Here is an 8809-nt window from a genome sequence, read left to right on the forward strand (position 1 = left end):
ATGTTGTATTTAGCCTAATAGATCCAAGATACTATCATTTCAGTATGTGGCACTAGTCCAGTAGTACGCTGGTAAAGTAGTTCTCTCTGAAAAAAAGTCCCAACTTGTAGTGTTTACCAATTTCCCTGATGTAAATACTGTTACTATGCTCGATCTCAAGTGATGATAATGACTCTAATAATGACAGCTAACAATTATTGAATGGTACTTTGTATCAAACAGCTTCTTTCTCTCAGCACTGTGCTTTATTTGTCCTTTTTGTCAGCATTTTGTTATAACATTTCTATAAGAAAAAAGGCAACTGCATTTCGAGTTTTTCTCTTAATTCTGTTATAACTTTATTTTAGTCATTTGTAAATCTCTTGATACTGGAGTGTTTTCCCCTTTTTAAAATGACAGCTGCAGTATCCTAATTAATGAGGTTATTATCTATCTATGTATCTATCATCTTTCTATCTGTCATCTATCTATCATTTACTGGTTGATCATAGATAACTACATGAAATAATTTATCAATAGGAGGCAGTACATCTTTTATTTGCATACAGGTCTTTTGACTCTGCCCAGGATGTCAAGAATAAAAGCAAAGTGGAATCAAAGAATGGCAGGGAATCATGGAACCAGAAGTATAGAAGGATAGAACAGCAGAAGCTCCAAAGAACTAGAATAAAACTACAGCTCTTGATCTCATTGAATTCAGTCCCTGTACTGAGCACAGCCATGGACTGGTGCTGGGGGAGAACAGAGACATATGACAATGGCTAAGGCTTGTCCTCTCTTCCCCATGGGGTGACTGGCACATCTACGCAAAACTCTGACACAGGGTAGACTGCAACTGGTGCTAAAAAAAAAAAAAAAGAACCTAATCCAGCTTTCCCAGACTGAGCCTAGAAAGCACCAAGCAACCCCACAGAAAGTAGGAAGGAGAGGCCTGGAGGAGTTCCCTAAACCGATTTGCATAAAGTTGCAGGGGTTTTTGTTGTTGTTTTCCGTGTGTGTGTGTGTGTGTGTGTGTGTGTGTGTGTGTGTATGATTTTTGCAGAAAGGACATACCCCTAGGACCTATTAGTACAGCGTAGGGAGGTGGAAATGAGTGAGTAAACCATACAGTGGTATTGAGGGTAGGGAGATAAGGGAAAACCACCTTCAAGAAAAGAGACTGCTGACCAGACCTCAGCTTTAAGAGGTGGTTAAGGAACATGTGTGTCCATGGAAGGATAAACATGAAAATGCCTGCACAGATTAAAAAAAAAAAAAATCACACTACAGCATCTGCTGAAGGCCTACTCTGTCCAGAAAATCGCTCCATGTGTTTTATAGATTCTTGTACTCTCGATCCAAACTAGAAGCACATCCAGAAAAGAGTTCCCTAGAAGCACCTTGAGGATGGCAGGGTGATAACACCGTCGTTATCACAGAGTGCATGTATCTGGAGGTGGAAACGAGAGAGAGTTCGACACACAGTGCTCCTCTGGTACGGCTTTTATGGCCTCCAGTTTTCTCAGGCTGTCCAGGCAGCCAGAATAACATGCCATAGACCTGGGGCTTAACAACAGAAACTTATTTTTTCACAGTTTGGAGGCCAAAAGGCCATCATCAAAGAATCAACAGTCAGGTTCTGGTGAGAGCTCTCTTCCTGTCTTGTGGCTGCCTTCTCACTGTACTTGGCAGGTGGAGAGAGAGACAGAAAGCGAGCCAGCGAGCTCTCTAGTGACATTTCTTATCAAGACACTTGTCCCATCAGACAAGGCTGCGCCCTCATGATCTAATCACCCTCCATTGCTAGTTACCATCCTCGGGGGATTAGGACTTCAACCGCCGATTGTGGGGGACACAAGCTTTCAGTCTACACCACTAGCTACGGAAGGTCTGGAAGAGTTAAATGAACAGACAGACCTGGATGGTCTCGGTTTAGATCCCAACACTGTAGTGGTTGAGTTACTCTGAGACTCTGCTTCCTCATCTCATGAAGATGTGGTTAGTAATAACCATGCTCAGTTGTTCCCAGAAGGATTGAATGAAGCTCAGAGGGTTTGTTCCTGGCACACAGAAGGCGGACAAGAAACAGAAGCATGTATTCTGTTCACTGATACTTTGGGGGAAAAGATCAGATCCAGCTGGTAAGAAGTTATTGTTACCGAATTAGTGGGTGTGTGAATTTGGCAATGTTAACATCCGCTGAAATACACTAATTGCTTAGTAAGTGTCTGGGCTGGACACTGAGCTTGTATTTTCACTTAAAAAATTAATAGTTTCAGGGCACCTGGGTGGCATAGTTGGTTAAACATCCGACCCTTGGTTTTGGTTCAGGTTGTGAGATTGAGCCCCGCTCAGTCCGGAGTCTGCTTGAGTTTCTCTCTTCCTCTCCCTTTGTCCCTCCCCTCTGCTCTTTCTCTTTCTCAAATAAATAAATCTTTTAAAAAAATTAATAGTTTCACATAGAGTTTAAGAACAGACCTCAGAGTAAAAGGATCTGGATTCAAATACCATATCATAAGGTTACCATGTGACCTTGGCCATGTTAGTTCATCTCACAAAGCCTCAGTTTCTCTCAATTCTAAAATGGGTACAAAAATAGTACCCTCCTTATAGATTTGTTGCCGGGCAGTGGAGAGGCGTTTCAGATGGGACAATAAGCAAATGCAACGTTCAGAGAGTGAGTACAGTACTGCTTCAGCCATGGTCAACTATGGACATGGATCTGTATCAGGGTTTGTCAACCTCACTGCCACTGACATTTTAAACCATTAATTCTTTGTTGTAGTGGGGGCTGTTCTGAGCCTTGTGGGATGTTTAGCAGCGTCCTTGTGCTCTACCCAAGAGATACCTGTAACACCCACCCCAAATCCAGACAATCAAAAATATCTCCAGACATGACCGAAGGACTAGCTCCTGGGGCAGCCAAATCACCCCCTGTTGGGAATCACTGGTTTACATGAATTCCAATTTATACCCAATTAAACACACTTTGGATAGAGGAAGGCATTTCTTATGTACTCTGGATTTGCTTTTGGAATGATTACTTTCAAAAGAAAAATTATATTTTGGGTGTGAATAAAGATTCTGTATGTGGTGGTAGTTTCATGAGTATCTACAGTCAAAACTCATCTAATTTTTCACTTTAAAGAGATGAAGGTGGTTTTTTTTTTGCCTATAATTATATTCCAATAAAGTTGATTCTTTAAAAAAAAGAAGGTGGCCTACATTTTATATGTTAAAAAATCAACTTACAATTTTTTACATATTCTGGCAGTGCCATGTGTTGTACCTACACAACTTGAAAAGTAATATTGCATCTAGATATTTTCTTCTCATGGTGGTGTAATACTTCCTGGGCAAATTTCCACAGAGAGAAAAATTTCTGTGGCTGTTTTATGCCACTAAGTTTTAGAATCTGTCATCATGCCCTAAAAGAACTGCCAATGATCAGCTTAAAGAAAAGTAGCAAATATGAAGAATGAAGGGGAAAATCAGCATCAGAAGAAAAAGGGGTTGACAAGATGAGGGGCTGATGAGTCTAAAACCCCAGTGAAATATCACTAGAAGAGCTCACATTTGCATTTGAAATAGTGGTGCACATCCGGTTTCAATGAAAATTACACATTTCAGGTTTGCTAATCTTTCACATCTAAGACCAAAGTCCAGCTATCAGGAAACTTCTGTATTTAATAGTGCCATTTTCAGTTTTGTTTAGACTCTTATTCTTTCTGGTCCTGAAAATAGCCACCTCAGATCTACTGCAAGCAAATCCAATTTAATTTAGTAAATCTTAGAGAAAGAGGACTTTGGCCCTAGCAGTGAGCGCTATACAAGACTCTTAACCTACGGATCGTGCAACATCATGGAGAAGCTTAAATTTAAATTGTTATGACACAAGAGAGATCATGATAATGCTTTTGACACAGGGGTGGAAACAACTGCATCCTTCTGGGAGGTCCAGGGGAGGCTCCTTATCATTGAAATGTAATATTGAAAGAGACCTTAAGTGGTCATCGGGGGAGAGTCATAAATCAGGCTGTTGTCGAAAGTTTTAGAAATACAGATTCGCAAAGTACTACTCCAGACTTCTCAAACCAGAATTTCTAGAATGAAAGCTCAGGAATCTGAATCTTTCAAAAGCTAGCGTGACTCTGATGATCAACCCGACTGTGGGAACTTCTGTTCCATACAACCCTTCCCACTTCATGGATTCCTGGAACAGGATTCCTTCAGGGTTTTTCTTTAGCTTTTTTTTTTCCTGGAACATTGCAAGCTAAATGCCTCACAAGACAGCCAGCCCTTCGCGGAAAATGTGTATGTAGTGTGTAGGCTTTGATTGTCAGAGGTGGTGGGGAAGGATATTTGAGGCACAGCGACGATCAGAAATCACCAGGAAACAGAGGGAGGTAAGTTTGGAGTGGACACATGAAACCTGCGGTCCCATTAAGGAGTGACTTGAATATAAAGCTAATGAGTTTCAGCTGCATCCTCTTTTTGAGGTAGACCCTTGATAGGATTTGGTAATCACTGGGTTTAAAAGAGTCTGCCAAAGCCGAATGGATTGGGGATCACAGAGACTGGAAATAGGACAGCTGGGAGTTCAAGTTCAACATTCAGGAGTTCAAGTGCGGAGTCATAAGGACTTGCATCAGAAGCAGCAGGAAAGGCAAAGAGCCGGAAAGTATGAGCCGCGTTATAGGGAAAGTCCTACAAAGCTTGACTGAGTGGGGGAAAAGTCAAAAGAAAAGGAAAAGTCAAAGCTGATTCTGGGGTTTTGAGATTCTTGAGTGCTGAAACATTAACAAGAATGAGGACATGAGGATTGAGATCAGGTTGGGAAGTCAGATGGCAAACCAGGTTTTTGACATTTGAAATGCGTTGTTTCCGTCACCAACTATTTTGTCACCTGTCCCAAGACAGAGCTTAGTTAGGACTCCCTTTGTATGCACAGAGGTAGCATAGAACAGGCCCTCAAAATATTTGGTGAGTTAACAGCCACTGTAAATATCTTCTCCTCTCTGCTTCTGTTTAGGATTTTACTAATTCTCACTTAAAGAATTGCAAGCCCTCAGGACCGCCCCAGCTCCTGCTGCTGTCTTTGTGTGAATTAGAACAAGGTGCTCTCTCTGAATTTATGAATTTAAAAAGGGGGCTTTTATACAGATGTAGTGAAAAGAAGGGCTACATGCACCCCAATGTTCATAGCAGCAATGTCCACAAGAGCCAAACTGTGGAAGAGGCTGAGTTGCCTTTGAACACATGAATGGGATAAAGAAGATGTGGTCCTTATGTACAACGGACTACTACGCAGCCATCAGAAAGGATGAGTCCCCGAGTTTTGCACCAACATGGACGGGACTGGAGGAGATGATGCTGCGTGAAGTAAGTCAAGCAGAGAGAGGGTCAATCATCACATGGTTTCACTCATATGTGGAACATAAGGAATAGCATAGAGGAGATTAGGAGAAGGAAGGGAAAAACGAAGGGGGGAATCAGAGGGAGAGATAAACCATGAGAGACTATGGACTCTGGGAAATAAACTGAGGGTTTCATCGGCGGCAGGGGCTTGGGCGGGGGATGGCTTAGCCCAGTGATGGGTATTAAGGAGGGCACATATTGCATGGAGCACTGGGTGTTATATGTAAACAATAAATCATGGAACACGCATCAAATGGTGTCTAACATAATAAATGGTGACTAACGTAATAAAAAAAGGGGGGCTTTTATCTGGGTGGACGCTGCTCTTTGTCCACCTGGGGCTTGGGAAGCCATGCACACCTTTGCGGGAAGATAAGGGCTGCCCTTCCTATAGGGCGAAGCCTCCCACTCAAGAATGGAGGACAGGGGCTGCTCAGGGCAGAGGTGGCTTCGGACCTCACTCTTCTCATCAGCTGGGTGTCCTGGACAAGTCCCTCAGCTGGTCCCCTTGATCCCTCCCCTCCATTTCTATTTCACAAGAACGTATTTTTCTAAAATGTCACCATAACACATTCCACTTCAAAGCTTTCCTTTTTCCCCCAGGGCCATCAGGATAAAGTTCAAAGTTCTTAACTTAGAGCTAAAGTTCATCTGCGACAACTTCTCAGCCTCTTCCCCCACCAATCTCCTGCACAGTCCTCCTCTCCAGTCACAGTCCCCAAACCAGCAGCGCACGAGCAGCTTCACCAGGCATCCTGCATCTCCCTCATGCCCCGCCCGGCTGTCACTGCTCCTCCTTCCCCACCCGGACTGTCCTGCCTTCCTGTCCATGATCTCCTTGAGGACTAAGAAAGTGCTTTGTTCATGTTGCTTCCCTAGTACCAGTATCTTGGCAACTGGCTTATGCTCGCTGGATGGACAACTAACTTAGAAACCAATGAAGAGCCAGATTTTACACCCCACCCCACCCCCCAAAACCAAACCAAAAAACCAAAATAGAACAACACAAAACGAAGTCAGGACACTCTTCTGCTTCTTTTCTGTTATGCTTAAAATTATCATGTAGGTGTTTCCTAAATATCCCCCACACACCAAAAAAAATTTTTTTTAAGTTTTTGCTGCTTTTTAAGCACGAGGTAGTCTGTTAGTTGTCAAAGGTTTTTATGTTCCACACTTTTCTGTAATCTCGAAACGGCTATTCATTTAGCGGTCAAAGATCTATGGGAAGATAATTGCTTGGAATGAAGTCCGAGGCTTCCTTCGAAGGCTGGTTTGCTCTGGTGGGTCTGTGTGTGTGGCTTCAGCGAGAAGCCTTACAAAAGGGCACGGAGATTCAGGGAACGCACTTGACCTGGTTGAAGACCTCTGCTTGGAAGCCAAGTGCTCTCCTCACCTGCCTGAGCGAGAACACCATCAGCGCGGTCTCGGACGGTGCTCCCACATGTTCCAAATGCCGGGCCAGCCCGACTTTGAGATGCTGACGTGGTCTGTCCGAAGGCCTTGCCTGGAACCTCCAGGCCAATCTATATTTATTTTTTCCAGGCGTATTCCTCTGTTTCCCACCAAGAATTTGAACAAGTGGTGAAAATGTGTTCGATTAAGAAAAGAAATGTTTCAATGTGCGTCATCAGGTGAACTTCAACCAAAACTTCGCAAGTCGGCAACACAGGGTGTTGGAGACCCGGACAGGTTGGTGACAGGTGTGCCGCGGTCACGCAGGTTCACACACTGCCATGGTCAACCCCGAGCTCATTTGGGACAATGCGAAAGCAGAGGCTTATTCTGTTCCGAGGTTCTCATTGTCTCTAACAAAAACCAGTAATTGTAGTTTTTTTCCTAGAAACCACGGTGTTAATAATGAGAAGAGATGCGGGTCGGGGCATAAGTACATACACTAAACGTTCGTTTTCTTCCATGCTTTCGGCAGTCACTGAAAAGTATTTTCTACGATTTCAGCGTTGATAGTTTCCATGGATCTTTTCCAGCCAGTCTTTATAGTTTCTGATAGAATTTTAGTTTTTGACTCTTTTTTTTTAAAAGATTTTATTTATTTATTTGACAGACAGAGATCACAAGTAGACAGAGAGGCAGGCAGAGAGAGAGGAGGAAGCAGGCCCCCCACCGAGCAGAGAGCCCCAGGCAGGGCTCGATCCCAGGACCCTGAGATCATGACCTGAGCTGAAGGCAGAGGCTTAACCCGCTGAGCCACCCAGGCACCCTAGTTTTTGACTCTTTTTTTGAAAATAAATAAGTCATTACCAATTTTAACATCTATTTATGACTATCAACTATTACACAAGAATTGGGCTCTACACACTGACTTTTCTTTCATATTTTTCCCCTCCATGTCCTGTATGTTACACATACTTTGCTCATTGGAATCACTAGCTAGAGATAAGTTCCAATGGAACTTGCTTTTTAATTTTGGCTTGGTGTCTATGATAGTGTTACCTTATCTTCCAGACAAAAACTTGAATGTCTGAAGACCAAAGTGTTCCCCAAGTGCAAGGCATAATGATTATAATGAGGATATTAATTCATACTTTCTCTGATTTATGCTGTAATCATAAAAGTATTTTCCACTTTCCACAAACTGCTTCTCTTTGCAATATGCCTAATACTCACTTTCCATAAAATTAAGTTGATATATCATTTCATATTGTTGATATCGAAATAGACTTTCCCCCCTTCTTTCTTTGAATATCTGTTGAGTGGCTCCTGGGGAGCTCAGAGAGACGTATTTGCCTATAGAAGAAACAGAATCCTGCCTTAAACGTCCCCTCCCCTGCAGCCCCATGGTCTCCAGTCCAGCGCTGGGTTTACTCTGTATCCAGTAAATATCTGTCAATCTGGACTTGACGTTATAAATCATTTCATCATTTATTTCCGTGCTCAAGGGTAAGGAGTGCCCATCTATTGGTAGAATACTCTTACTTTCCAAGTTCTGAGTCCCACCTACCCCTGACCTCAAGGGAAGGAACAATCTATTTCAATCTATTCATTTCTTCATTCACACAAAAATTATGTAAGGGGAAAAGGAAAAGCGGAAGGAAGGGGGAAAAGTCAGGATACTCTTCTGCTTCTTCTCCGTTATGCTTAAAATTAATCATGTAAATGTTTATTAAATTTGCCTCAAGAGATGAACTGAGAAAAAGATCGTAAGGCTGTCTAGCACAGTGTCTGATAAGGGGGATGCTCAATATTTATTAGAATGTAATGTACTAAAACCAGAGGATCTCACTCCTTTATTGCTACATGACCACCGTCCTGCTTTCTTCTTTTCTCTTTTTCATCTCAGGAAGGGTCTGGATGTGCCTTTATACACACGCGTCTATCTGTCCGACGGTTCAGCGCTTAGTTACCCAGGGACGAGCAGATGAGCAATTAAGACCGACGTTTTCCTCAAATCTCT

This window comes from Lontra canadensis, unplaced genomic scaffold, assembly GCF_010015895.1.
Source record: "Lontra canadensis isolate GAN:19392208 unplaced genomic scaffold, GSC_riverotter_1.0 scaffold24, whole genome shotgun sequence".
Classification (NCBI taxonomy): Eukaryota; Metazoa; Chordata; class Mammalia; order Carnivora; family Mustelidae; genus Lontra; species Lontra canadensis.